General features: G+C 40.0%; 1 protein-coding gene across 1 annotated transcript in view; it reads left to right on the top strand.

Moving 5' to 3' along the window:
- Positions 1–6,753, top strand: part of LOC131037183 (pentatricopeptide repeat-containing protein At2g15820, chloroplastic) — a 95,111-nt gene extending 88,358 nt beyond the window's left edge. Inside the window, exon 3 of the transcript XR_009104184.2 lies at positions 6,378–6,753. The gene's annotated coding sequence lies outside the window, so the exon portion shown is untranslated. The remainder of the gene's footprint in view (positions 1–6,377) is intronic.
- Positions 6,754–14,957: the final 8,204 nt, after the last annotated feature.

The raw sequence follows: 14,957 nt of genomic DNA, 5'->3' as shown, positions 1-14,957 counted from the left end.
ACAGAAACTGCCGAAGTTCAATGCCGACGGGAAGGAAGATCTCGTCCACCATTGTCGAACATGTGAAACCATATGGTCAACGAATGGTGTTACCGACCAAAACGAATGGGTAACACAGTTCCCAGCAACTTTAAGGGGAGTGGCCATAGACTGGTACTCAGACATGGATAAGGCCAAAGTCGGCACATGGCCCGACCTGAAGGAGTTTGGGATAGAGTTCCGCCTCCTGAGAGATGACAACGAAATAGTCGTCGAGATCTATGGAACGAAGCAGAACAAGAACGAGACTGTCCGAGCCTATAGTCGGTGGCTGAAGGAACAATTGGGAAAAATGGAGAGTCAACCAGCAGATGGGTTGAAAAAGTGATGGTTTGTGGAGGGACTAAAGCATTCCCTCCGAAAGAAGATGAAAATCATTCCACCTACATCGTACGAAGACGCATACAATAGAGCGATGGATCTCGAGAGCGAGACCAAGACATCGAAGAAAAAGGAGGAGGATAGCTCGTCCGAGGAGGATGACTTGTCACAGGAAAGCAACAGCGACAACGAGGCTAGCAAACGAGTGCAAGCGCTCCAGAAAGATATGGAGCGAATGAAGAGGGAATTCAAAACAATGAGAAGCACCGGTTGGACCGAAGGGGACATATGGTGCACTGAGTGCAAAGAGGAGGGGCACACAAAGGGTACTTGCCCGTAGAAGACATTCTGCGAGATTTGCCAAGTGATGGGACACTCCACCAAGGAGTGCCCATACAACATGAAAACCCAGAATACGCAAATGAACCAGGTGTTGTTCACGGAGCAGACCACAACGTCTGCACCAGCGGGTATGGGCCAACAAGCGAACAACAATGCAACCCTTGGAGGATACCGAGATAACAGACACGACAGTGGAAGAAACAACAACAATAACAACACAAGGAGCCGGATCCAATACGACTCCAAAGGTCGACCAATGGTACAATGAGAGCATGCAGCCAGTGGGGGTACTTCGCCCAAGACTGCCCAAAGGGAGAGGCCACACAATATTTGTGCAAATGGTGCGGACCGGGAGACCACGAAGACGCCACCTACCTGAAGTCCGGCGTCAACTTGCTCAATGTCGAGGAAACCAAAGAAGAGGAAGTGTTGGCTGTAATCTGCGCCCAAGCCAGACACGCAATGTGCCCAGACCCGGAGATGGAGAAGCGAAGGGCACGTGAAGCACGAGATGAAATTGAGAAAGAGATACAAGAAAGGGCGAAGGCGAAGGGTATGGCGAGTACTTCCAGTCGACCAGAGGTGGAGGATGCTATACTAAATCAAAATTTAAAATTAAAACTGGAGGTGCCTGTGAAGGTACACGACCTCCTCCAGATGATGCCTCAATTACGAATGGCGTTGCTGAATAATCTCTCCCAACCACGCATCAATACCAACCACCGCATAGATGTTCTTGGGGGGTCTGCAATAGACCCCATGCTGCTGGCAGTTAACACTGGAAGGAACCCGACCATTGTGGAGATGGGTATCCTTGGCACCATTCTAACCAATACCATCGTCGATGGTGGATCAGGAGTGAATGTTCTTCCAGAAGAAACCTGGCGGAAGCTGGGGAAGCCGACGCTATGGCCATCTACATTCAATCTGCTCGGAGCAGATTAGCATGGAATCAAACCCATCGGGACACTGATGGGCCAACAAGTTACCATTGGGACGCGACCCTTCATACTGGACTTCGTGGTAATCCCACTAAAGAAAAAAGGGTATGATGCGATCTTAGGGAGAGGGTGGCTGGTGGCAGCCAAGGCCACCCAAAATTGGAAGAAGAACACTCTGTCTACAGAGAATGAAGGAAGGAAGTTTATCATAGACCTTGGGACACAATTAGTTAGTGAGGAACTGACATCAACTTCGGAATCAAAGGGTGAAGGAGAAGGCAACCTGAGGAACGAAGGACAAGGCTGCAGGGAGTCCAACGACGAAGGGATTCTCAAACTAGGAGAGTGCTCCGAAGATGAGACAGGGTCATTGAACGGGCTCTTCCATTGGTAGATGGAGGATTATGAAATGTTCCAGAGCTACAGGCTCGAAGTAGAGAAACCAGAGCAAGTAACAGAGGAGGTGTACCTGCCAGAATACATAGAATATTGGAAGGGAGACGCCCCAAACCTCGGTGACGTAGATAATCCGAAGATCAATTGTGTCGGCAACAATTGGAACTCTGTGTGGAAGGCCGCAACTTTCAAAATCTTTATTATTATTATTCTTCTTCTTATGTACGGGAAGGAGGTCATGGTCCCTATAGAATTTGTGGTTCCAGGTCTTCAGATGGCCATTGAAAATAGATTTGCCACCAACGGATCCAAATTGAAACCCTACCACGCGAATCGCGCAGGGGACTCGAGAGGCCGGAAGGGCACCTGAGAGCCCGGAGGGGGACCCGAGAGGATGGAAGGGGACTCGAGAGGCCAGGCAGGTGACTTGAGAGGCACAGGACCACAATGAGAGACCCTCGGGCGAGGCAAACCGAGAAAAGGCGATCCCGAAGGCATGAAACCCGAGCAAAATCTGGACAATTAAAAAAAAAAACTCGTACGTCAGGTGACCGTATGACTTGCAACAAAAAAAAAAACTCATATGCCAATTAACCGTACGACGTGGAAAAAAAAAGTCGTGGGGCCACTGTACGGTGACCACACCGACGGTGGAACCACCGTGCGGTGGTCACACCGACGGTGGGGCCACCGGCGGTGGACACCCGCACGCCGCACTTAAAACAAACCCCCGCACCACGCAACCCACACAAGGAAAAAGAAGGAGAAGGGAAACAACGCGAAGGAAGGAGATTGCACACACCCGCACGCTAAGTACACCACACCAACAAACATAGTCGTACGGTGGAGGGGTGTTGACCACACAGGAAGGTGGCTGTACGATTGGAGGTGCTAGTGTTGTTGACCGTACGGTGGAGGGGTGTTGATCGCGAGGGGCGCTGCCCCTCGACCCCGCTAGGGGCACTGCCCCCAGACCCCGAGTTTATTTTTGAGCTACATTACACTTGTTGGAGTTGGGCGAAGGGCATTAGAGATGTCACAGTAAGTGTTGTGGTTGTCCCATACTATGAGAAAGAAGCCTGCAGCTAAGCATTGGTGGGGAAGCCATAAGCCGTAGAGGGAGACGGATTTGGAGGTTGCGAACAAACAAAGTTTAAGGGAAGGCATTGCAAGAACGCGAAGTCATACAACGCCAGAGAGTTATTTAGTTCAGTTATTAGCCTTTGGGGAGTGTGATGGAGGATTTGAGGTACCTCCTAGCCTTTGTGCCAGAGGGTTGTGGCCACCTCCAGGTAGGAATGGTACGCTTGAGGAACTTGGAGTATGTCTCGATTGGACGTGAGGTTGCCTTGGTGGATGTAGAGAGGGTTCGGGAGGAGTTGACCACCAGGTTGGAGGCAATACTAGCGTGAGACATAGCTCAGCGTACCAAGGAGTTGGATGCCGCGAGGGCAGCGCGGGTGGCTCTCGAGGACAAATTGGCTAGGGAGACAGTATCATTTGAGTAGCAGTTGGTGGAGGCGGAGACTGAAAAGCGTGTTTTGTAGACAAGTTTGGTTTAGGCATAGGAGGACTTTGATGTCAAAAGAAGCAATAATGGTGAAATCCGCACTTGAGCATCAGATGGTAGTAGAAAAAGGGTTTTCAGGCGAGGATGCAGCAAGTGTATAAGTTCCGAGCTCTACTGGCATCAGTAGTTCCTTCCATTCATCTCTATTTTGTATTAAGTCATCCGGAGTCTACTTCTTTTCTTGGGGGGGATGATGTTGTCGGGAATAATCATTATGTTATGTTGTCATATTATGTTTATGTTGTCGTCGGTAATAATGAGTTACGACGTTCAGTTAGGTAGTCATCCCGAAGGGCAATTGGACGCGACGGTTGGTTGCACCCCTTCGGGTATTATATATTGCGTACCTTTCCTTCGTAGTGGCATATAATAGTTGTATCAGATGTAATATTATAAGCACTTGATGTACATAGATTGTTGAATTAATACAGAGAGTGGTTATTTAATATATTTCCATTATGTTATGTGCATTTACTTTCTGCGTTTAATCGTTCACCCGAGAGGGCAAACAGTGTTGAGATTTTGGGATATTGCTTGGGATGGTCTTGTATATCTTCATTTCAGATGGTTCATGATTTTGTGCTTTGCAAGTTATCTTTCTTTGTGACAGTTGTTGATTAGTTGTATTCCTGAGTTTCAGATGTTGATCGATGACGATTTGATAAGTGGTGTTGGTTCAACTGTTATTGATGATTCTAACATGCTTGCTGGTGTTTCTTGGTCGTGTCCTATTTGTTCTGGTGATCCACATTGATCGTTGAGCGATTTTTTGATGGTTTCTATGAATCGGTGATGATTTTTTGTGTTATGTGGTATTCCTAGTGGGGTAACGTGTTGTAGTTGATCTCAGCGTGATTTCGGGTGGAGTTGAGCGTTTGAGAATTTGAATTAGGTCCATGTTATGTCATGTAAATCATTATATTGGTCTGATGGTCGATCTTTGTATCATGTGATGTAATTTTGTAATTGAGGGTTGAGGGTTTAGTCGACCTTCTTGTCAAGGTTGATGAATTGTATATATAGGCGATATATTCATATAATTTAGGTGTCGATGTTGTGTCTGCGTTATCAGAGAGTGGTGTATGTGCGTGGTGGAACCTAAAATTATCCGGGTTGGACAATCAAAAAATTATTCTACAGGGAGTATATCTTACCCAAGAATATTTTTTGCAATGTGATTATATTTTGCATATAAATGATTTAAAAATAAAATATATTTTTACAAAAGGGCAAGGAGAGGGAGTTGAACACTCAACCTCTCAACCCGACCTTCCTAACTACCCATACCTACCCTCCCCTTTTACCAATTGCTCTATTGTATTATTTGAAAATGTTTATTAGGGTAAATTACTATGGATAATAATTTGCAAATATTTCCATAAGATTTTAATTTATTAAAGTAATCTTGAAATGTGGAAATACATTTTGAAATATGTGATTTAAATAAATTATTTTTACCCAAAAACATTGGTAAAATATATATTAGGGTAAAATGTCATTTCATATAAATGAATCTTATTTTGAAAAATATTTCAAAGGTGTGAAATGTTTCAAATCACAAGTGGAGATAATAAAAAGCATTTTTATTTAAGTGGATTTTTAATCTTGTCATATGCATAATATTCAAAATCTATTCTTATTGCAAGAGGGGAATATTTACCAAGGTAATGTATTTTTATCAAGCGGAGGTAGGTATGTTTTAATCATTTGCTTTTGATTTATTAAGGTTAAAAGGTAAAATTAATTTCAAGAGGTTATTATGGCAACTTTCTTGTTACTTTGGAAATTATTCAAGTGAAAGTAAAAACACTCTCAAATCTTTAATATCCTTATTTGAATGTTTACTCAAGAAGTTTCCATTTACTTTATTCTGCATGGGGAAAATATTATCAATGATTTAATTAAATGTATCCCTATGAAATAGGAACATATGACCTATCAAGCTAGTTGATTTTTTTTTTTTTAATGTTTTGTGCAGGATACTATAGGCAAAAATTATATTTCTTGGGTGCATATTAACACCAAGTATCCCTTACTCAAGAAATTTAATTTAATGTTTTGATATTATAATTTGATGATTTTCAGGAGCAACTTGGTAAAAGAAATCTTCTTTACAACATTTGATACGACAATAATAGTTTTCAATATTATCTTTTGAAATTACCTTTTGAGAGGTTATTTGATGACCTAATAAATTTTCGCATTTTGATATTATCATTTCATCATTTGTATTTTTCACCCTAAGTGAATAAAATGGAACATGTATATATTAGGGTTCATTTTATGCAAGATCAAAGAATGATTATTATTATTTTGGAGAAAATGTACTTTTACCATAAGTAAAATCATGAAAAACATTTATTTATTTAAGTGATCCTTCCGTATACATATTATTTTAACCCTAGGTAAATAATTTGAACATATTCATTAGGGTGAGTCATTTAATGCTTGATTGGTTTTTGCAAAGGTTACTTTATATGATATAATATTTCCGACCCAAATTAAAGATTACCAAAAGGTGAGAAAGTATTGTAAGATTATCAGAAGGGAAGTATTTTCTTTTACTTACTGTACAAAATCTTTTACCTTATGTTATTTAATAAAAACTATTATTGGAATAAATATTTACAAGTGTTTAATATTTTGATTTAAGTGAATTGTTGTAAATAAGTATTTTACATAGGGTAAAATGATTATTGCCTAATCTAAAGTGGAATATATTTAATCTTTAATTAATAAGGGATTTGATTGGTTTATTTTATGTGCAGGAGATATTGAATATTTACGGGAAGTATTATCAAAGCGGAGGATAAAGGATATATTATTGAAGCTTTATTTAGTGTGTATTTAGGGATTCAAATGTAATTATCTCTGTAAACCAAAGGGTGTGTCCTTTGGAAAAACAATTGTCTGTAACTCCCTCCTGTATGCGAAAGGGTGTGTCCTTTCACATATGTCTTTTGGATTAGGTATTTATAGGGAGTCTTTTTCAATTAAGAAAAGTGATTCAAGACAATTCACAATTTGTCAGGCTGCCAATAGGGGCTATGGGATGTCTGTATTGGAGAAGTCTGTAGGAATGGAAGTATCATTTTGAGAAATCACTGTGTAATGGAGTATCTGTAAGTGTAGCTATTGTATGCATTCACTCTCCAAAAAATTAATATACAAGATTCGTTGTTTCAATTCCAAAATTGGTGTATACTTTTGTGTTGATGAATTTCATTTTGTCCTCTTGATAAATCTGACAAAGGGTTTAATACAATGTGCCACCACAAGTTGTTATAATTGAATATAAGATTTGCTTCTTCATGTTCTTATAGCACTTAATGGAACCTCTGTATTGATAGTCTTGTGTTACAAGTTGCCTGAAAACTGTCTCAAGAGTTTAATCGAATTATCTGTCCACAAAGTATCGTGCATATTCCTGGATAGAGGCACTGGTCTGTTATTTATTTCTGAGATTTTGATTTGTATGCATAAGATCCTTACAGAGAAACATTCTTCGATATCCTATTTGAACTAATCCTTGCAGATTTCATTCAAGTCTTGAAAGCATTTCATTTTCAATATACAATATCTTTAACATACACTTTTATTCATATTTAGTTTTTAGTTTTCAAAGTATTTAGCTAAAGCACATGATATAGCATCGTTGCAGAACACTAATTTGCCAGTTGTGTAAACTTGCTTAGAGGCTTAAATCCACATTTAAATAACTCTTTTGTGCTTGAGAGGGAAGGGTACACCTGCCTAGGTCTTGTGGAGCCTGAAGTGCGGAGGGATTTGGTATTCGACCATCCCTGTTCGTTGGCCAAGGCTGATTGGATTTCCTAAGGAGTTGGCAAGTCTTTGGGTTTTCCAATCTGTGGTTTTGGGCACCAATAGTGCGAACAAGTGATTTATCCTTCAGTATTGTGATTGTGTGGAGATTGGTGTTGCTGAGCAGACAACTGTGCTTAACCAGAACTATAATCAAGCATTTGGAGATGTTTTTTCTCCAGTTCATTCTTTTCGGATTGTAGTTTGAATCTTGTTGTAAGTCAATGAGACTTCCCTGAGGGTTGCAGCCTTCCGACCATTATCTTTTGAGTAGTGAGCTCTAGGAAGTGTTCCTGAATGCATGTGCATTCCCCATTGTAATATTTCACATACTACTATAGAGTATCATCTTACTGTGGATAGGTTCCCACCATGGTTTTTCCCTTAACCGGGTTTCCCACATCAAATTATTGGTGTTGTGTTGTGTTGTTAATTTGCTTATCTTTATTATTGCTAGAGTTTATTAGATCTGTTTTTGTGATTAAGCTTGTATATTTGGCGAAGACTGATTCACCCCCCCGCCCCCCCCCCCCCCTCTTAGTCTTCCTCCTCTTTGCTGCTAACAATTGGTATCCGAGCTAGATCCTCTAGAAGAAGCTTAACCACTTGAGGAGATCCGGGACTGAGATGACAACTCAAGGTGTTATCTTTAAGAAGGACAGTATGAGGTTTGATGGAAGTACCTATGCTATATGGAAGAACTAGATGGAAGTGCACTTGAAATGTCTTGGTGAAGATTACTGGAAGATTACAAAGAATGTCTATTCTGATCCTCCGAATGAACCAACTACTCCTAATGAGCTCAAGGAAGCCGAACATAATATTAGAGCGAATGAAGCATTACTTAGTGCCTTGATTGATTATGAAATGACAAATGTACTGGGACTTCAAACTGCACATGAGATCTGGGAGAAACTTGAAATTCTGTATGAAGGTGATAAACAAGTGAAAGTTGCTAAGTTACAGAGTTTGAAAGGAAAGTATGAAATGTTGAAGATGTGAGATGATGTGAACATACATTCTTTCATGGCTATGGTGAATGACCTTGTCCTAGGTATCAGATGTGCCGGTGGAACCATTGAGGAAGATGAAAATGTTGCTAAGGTACTGAGATCTTTGCCTTTGCCTACAAACATAAGGTTGCTGCTATTGATGAGATCCGGAGTGTGACTATAGTGACAATTGTTGCATTTGAGCTGAGCGAATTTGGAGAATCACATGGAAAGTCTAAGACAACATTTAGAGCATCAACATCTGTATCCAGTAAGCAAAATTATGATCTTGATGAATGCATAATATTTGGATATGAAAGAGAAAGAAAAAAGATGGAAGAGCAAGAAAGAGAGCTAGATGAACTTGAAGCATTGATTGCTCGAAGATTGCCTAAAGGAGCCTGTAGGTATGATGGAAAGTTGCCTTTGAAATGTTTCTCTTGCAATAAGATAGAACATTTTGCTTCTAAATTCCCAGAGAGAATGGCTAAATATGACAGGCATGATAAGTTTGATAAGCATGATAGGAATGATAGATATGAGAAGCATGAGAAGTATGATAAGCCTTGTAAACCTAACCGGAGGTATAGGAATCAAAAGAATTGTTATTATGTTGTTGATGAAGGTATTACAATTGAAGAATCAGAAGGAGATGAAGTTGTGTTTATTGTCATTAAGGAAGATAAACCTGTACTTGTTGATTTCATAAGTTGCACTATTGAGGAGAAAACTTTAGCTGCTAAAGTTGAAGAGAAAGATGAATGGGTGATTGATAGTGGTTGTTCACATCATATGACTGGTAATAAAAACAAATTTGTGGGTATGGAAAGGTATGATGGTGGAATAGTAAGATTTGGAGATGACAAAGTCTGTGTGATCCGTGGGAGAGGCTCTATTTCTTTTGATGGTAAGCATAACACTGATGATGTCTTGTATGTTGAAGGTTTGAAGCATAATCTTTTGAATGTTGGATAGATTGTTGATAAAGGTTATGATCTACAATTCAAGAATGGAAAATGCAAGATCCTAAATGCCTCCGGTATAGAGATTGCATCTGGAACTAAGACTGAAGGTAATATTTTTCATTTGAATGTCGGTGAGAAAAGTTGTTTGATTGCTCAGATTGATGAGAGTTGGTTGTGGTATAGGAGAATGTGTCATGTTAATTTTGATTCAATGATTAAGATCAATTCAACACAAGTTGTTAGAGATTTTCCTAAGATTGTTAATCCTACTAATCCGATATGTAAGGAATGATAGTTGAGTAAGAAAACTAGGATTTCTTTCAAGAGTAAACATTATACATCAGATAGATTGCTAGATCTTGTGCATACTGACCTATGTGGACCTACAAATGTTAGAAGTGTGCAGGGTGATAGATACTTTATGTTGCTATTTGATGATTATTCCAGGATGATGTGGGTTGTATTTTTGAAGGAGAAATCAAAAGAATTGGACAAATTCAAGATATTCAAAGCTAAGGTGGAGACTGAGTCTGGTTTGAAGGTGAAGTGTCTGAGAATTGATAGAGGTGGAAAATTTTGTTCCGATGAGTTCAATTCATTCAATGACAAGCATGGGATTAGAAGACAATTATCTTCTCCTAGAACCCCTCAACAAAATGGAGTTGTTGAAAGGAAGAACATGACTGTCTTGGATGCTGCAAGGACTATGCTGATTGAAGGGAATATTCTGAAGATCTACTGGAGAGAAGCTATTAGAACTGTTGTTTACACATTCAACGGAGTTCACATCAAAGGTGATACTAGTAAGACCCCTTGTGAGTTATGGTTTGGTCATGTTCCTACTATGAGATATTTCAGAGTATTTGGTAGCAAATGTTATATCAAGAGAGATGATGATATAAGAAAGTTTGATGCTAGAAGTGATGAAGGAATTTTCTTGGGATATTCTACAAAGAGCAAAGCCTACCGATGCTACAATAAGAGACTAAGAAAGATAGTAAAAAGTGCAAATGTGAAGGTGGATGAGAACCTTGGAAAAGAGATCAGAGCATGTGGATATGATGATGGTCAGCCTGTTGTTTTAGCCCCTGTTCAGATTGAAGAACCTAAGCAGAATGATGTGGTAGAGACAGTTAACCCAGATGTTGTTGTTGTCAGTGAAGAGGTGCAGGAACCTGTTGATGTGTCTTTTGTACACGACGAAACACAGAATAAAATACCAAGGTATCTTATCCTCTCTTGAGCAAATTTTTTCAACTATTGAAGAACTTGCCAAAGGATCAATCGGAGTAACTCCAAGGTTCTTGTATGTAGGGTCTCTACGTGTGGATAAGCTCTTGCGGTATGATGTGATTTTGCTGGAATCACAAGGGGACTTACATTCGATGACCTAAGTGTCTGATTTGCTTTGGATATCACTAGAACATGGGTTTTCACTGATCCTTGATTTTTTAGAAAGGGAAAATGATAAGTGTTGGAGAAGGATCTAATTCTAACACTAAGAATGTAGGAGCAATGGATGACCTTTGATGAAACTTTAACTAAGTCTTTCTTTGACATGCTAGGATCATCTTCACAAGGTTAGTGCGATCTTCTAAGGAAAGCTTAAATATGATGTTCAGATCACCTCTACAAGCATAGACACCGTCAGGTTGATGCATATCAATGAAGAAGTGATAATTGAAGTTAAGCTTAAGCTGAATGATTCCAATTGACTACGCAAGGCAAGTTTGCAATCAACAAACCGCTAGTAGTATGGATATACAAATTTCACCATTGATCATACAAATTTCTTCCATTCATCTAATAACATGAAATTAAATTTGAGAAGTATAGAGACCATGCAAATTGTAGGAATCGACACATAGAATTCACCATTCCTTCAATGAAGTTTACATGTCTTTTGCAACAATCTCTTGGCAACAATCTTTGCCTTCTCTTTCTACTCTACTCTAAAATGCTATCTACTATTGAGCTACTAATTATTGACTATCTCTCTTTTGCTAACTCTTAGCTATTCTTTTATTATTTATCCTTACAAATGAGGAGCCAAGGCTTTATATAGAGAACCCTTTACAAATTGACGGCTCTGATTGACTTAGAATCAATGGCTAGGATTAAAGGATAGAAACCCTAATTAGGGTTTGTTATAACATAACTTCCTTAGCCAATGAGAAAATTACATTCCAAGAGTGAGGACCAATAGGAAGCAGGAGTAGGTACATCGAAGTTTGTGTCATCCCCGATGACTCGGGTACATTGAATCTGGACATGCTGAGGTGGATCAATCCAACTAGAGGAAAAATGACAGGGATGCCACCTTGTTTGACGTTTGTGTCTTGGGTATGTGCACCAAGTTGTGGTACCAAAAGGGGGTCCTAAGATGCCACTTTTTTCTGAAATCAACAAAGTTTGAACTTCAACGACAAATTGAAGATAGTTAGACTCCAAATTTGAACATGCAACAAGAACAAGAGTCAAAGTGCTTCGAGTCTACTTTCTAAATTACTAAATTTTTTTTAAATGGTGGAGATTAAGGGCTTCAAAAAGGGGGGCCACAAAAAGTGGTCTTGTTTTTATGCAAAAAACATAACATAGCGTCTGTTGTGGCCCCCCTAAAATGTTAGCTTTTTTTTTTAATTTTTAAAATCGCTTCAGTGAGAAATTAGCTAACACCTTGTAGTTTATGCCAGATTTTTCAGCTAATTCTTTAAGGAGTATATGATTTTTTACTAATTTTTGAAGTTGACACATCCTGAAAAACAAAAATTTGAGCGTGCTCCCCCCTAAAATAATTGATAACTAATCAAAAATCAATTTTTTTTTTTTAAATTGTGTAGAATGGAGTCTAGTTTCCAAAAATGTAAGTTTCTTCAAAATCCAATGAACGTGTAAAAAACTATACCAAAAATAGTGCATGTTGGTTTTTGACCAGAAACAAACACACTAACAAAAGAAATTATAGATGAAAGCCTTAACGAAATCAAAATGTGAAAAGAATTACATGCTTGGATAGCTAAGAGAGAGATCGAGGTCTCTATGGTATTTTTTTTCAGTTTTATTGAAACACGTGCAAACCTGATGGAGAGCACAGCCAAAAATATGTGAAAATTTTCTAATCCTCTGTTAAAAACACGTCTCAAGCCTGAAATGGTCGTCCAACCCTTTGGGTTGGATGCCCAAGTACAATCCAACCCAAAGGTTTGGTAGTTCCCAATGCAAACCATTTGGCGAGCACCAAATATGGCGCTCGCCAAATGGAAAAAAAATGACTTTTCCCATTTGGCGCGCACCAAATTTGGCGTGCGCCAAATGAGAAAAGTCAACTTTTTTCATTTGGCGAGCACCAAATGTCCTACATTGTCCAATTTGAAGGTTTTGTGATGCAAAATTTTCAACTTGGGCACAAGTTATACCCATCATGAGAGAAGAATATATACATGAAATATAATATTTAAGTATAAGTCACTTTAAGTTATATTTCATGTATATATTGGTAGGATGTTTGAGAGTGGTTTCAACTCTATAGGAGTTATAATGTAGATTGTTGTTTTTAGAGGATCATATTGACTTTCATACTTAGTCAAATTTTAGTAATCAACATTCTCCTATTAGCGCTCTTTAGATCCGTATCTCACTATCTTTATCTTCCCTAAACTCTACACCTATCTCTCTCCCTCTTGTGTCTCTCTCACTTCTCTCTCCCCTCTCTAGGTATATCCCACCCTCTCTACCTTTCTCCCTTCCTTGTACCCTAATTTATATCCTTGACTCCCTTCCTCTCTCTTCTCTCTCACTCTCTTATTATTTCTCTCCCCTCCCACTCGTTTCTCTTGTTCACTACCGATCCCTTCTATCCTCTCTCTCCCCATATATAGGGCTCTCCTTCCCTCCCTATATTATTACCCACCTCTCTCTCCCTCTCTAGGTTTCTCACTTATCTAATTTTCCACCCTCTAGTTATCTCCCTCCCTCTCCTCCTTTCTCCCCCTTTCCCTTGCCCCTATCTATTTATGAACACTCTCCCTCTCTTCTCTCTCTCCAAACCTAGATCCATCTCCTCATTCTCTGGGTCTCTCACTCCCTCCATTTCTACCTCTCCATCCATCCCCTCTTACTCATCTCTTTGTTCTTCTATCTCTTCTCTTCTCTCTCCCTTCCCTCTCTAGATCTCTCCCTTCCTTTCTTCCCCTCTCCATTTATATATCCTTCCCCCTCTCTCTCATTATCTCTCTTCCTCTCTTATTCTCTCTCTTCATTGTCTAGTTCATTAACTCTCCAACCCACCCTCTCTAGGTTTCTCCCTCCCTTCCTCTCCACCTATCTACCTTTGCATATAGGTCTCGTTACCCGCCTCTCTTTATCCCCCTCTATCAATCTCACTCCTCTCTCGAAATCTAGGTCTCTTTCCTATCTATATGTCCCCTCTCTCTCTCTCTCTCTCTCTCTCTCTCTCTCTCTCTCTCTCTCTCTCTCTCTCTCTCCCCTTAACATACGACTCACAACAATACCAAGTGGTGTCCTAAGGGGCCACAAGACACAGTATGACCCCTTAGGACATAATATGACCCCTGACAACACCTAAGGAGTCCTATGGTGCCCTAAGGGCACACCATATGATACCTTAGGACACAATACAACCCATAACGACACCATATGATGTCCACATGGGTCATATGGTGTCCTAAATGGTCATATGACACCATATGACCCCTTAGGATACAATATGACCCCTAATGGCACCTAAGGGGTCATATGGTGTCATAAGGGGTCATATGACACCATATGACCCCTTAAGGCATAATATGACCCTTAACGATATCTAAGGGGTCATATGGTGTCCTAAGGGGTCATAGGACACCATATGACCTCTCAAGACACCATACAACCCATAACAACACCATATGGTGTCCTAAGGGGTCACAAGACACCAGATGACCCCTGAGAACACCATATGACCCATATTGACACTATATGGTATGCTAAGGGGTCATATGGTGTCCTAAGGGGTTATAGGACACCATATGACCCTTTAGAACATAATATGACCCCTAACGACACCTATGGGGTCATATGGTGTCCTAAGGGGTCATAGGACACCATATGACCCCTTAGGACACAATATGAACCCGAACGACACGTAAGGGGTTATATGGTGTCCTAAGGGGTCATAGAACACTATATGACCCCTTAGGACACCATATAATCCAGAACGACACTATATGGTATCCTAAAGGGTCACATGGTGTCCTAAGGGATCATAGGACACCATATGACCCCTTAGAACACCATACAAACCATAACGACACCATATGGTGTCCTAAGGGGTCATAGGATACCGTATGACACAATATGATCCCTAATAACAACAACATATTGTGTCGTAAGGGGTCATTGTATACAATATGACTCCTTAGGACACAATATGACCCCTAACAACCCCTTAGGGGTAATAGGATGCCATATGATCTTTTAGGACACCATACGACCCATAACAACACCATATGAGGGGTCATATGGTGTCCTACACCATATGACCCCTTAGAACACCATACAACTCATAACGACA

Source organism: Cryptomeria japonica, chromosome 9 (genome assembly GCF_030272615.1).
Source record: "Cryptomeria japonica chromosome 9, Sugi_1.0, whole genome shotgun sequence".
NCBI classification, from domain to species: Eukaryota; Viridiplantae; Streptophyta; class Pinopsida; order Cupressales; family Cupressaceae; genus Cryptomeria; species Cryptomeria japonica.
This window is presented reverse-complemented; position numbering and strand designations above follow the sequence as displayed.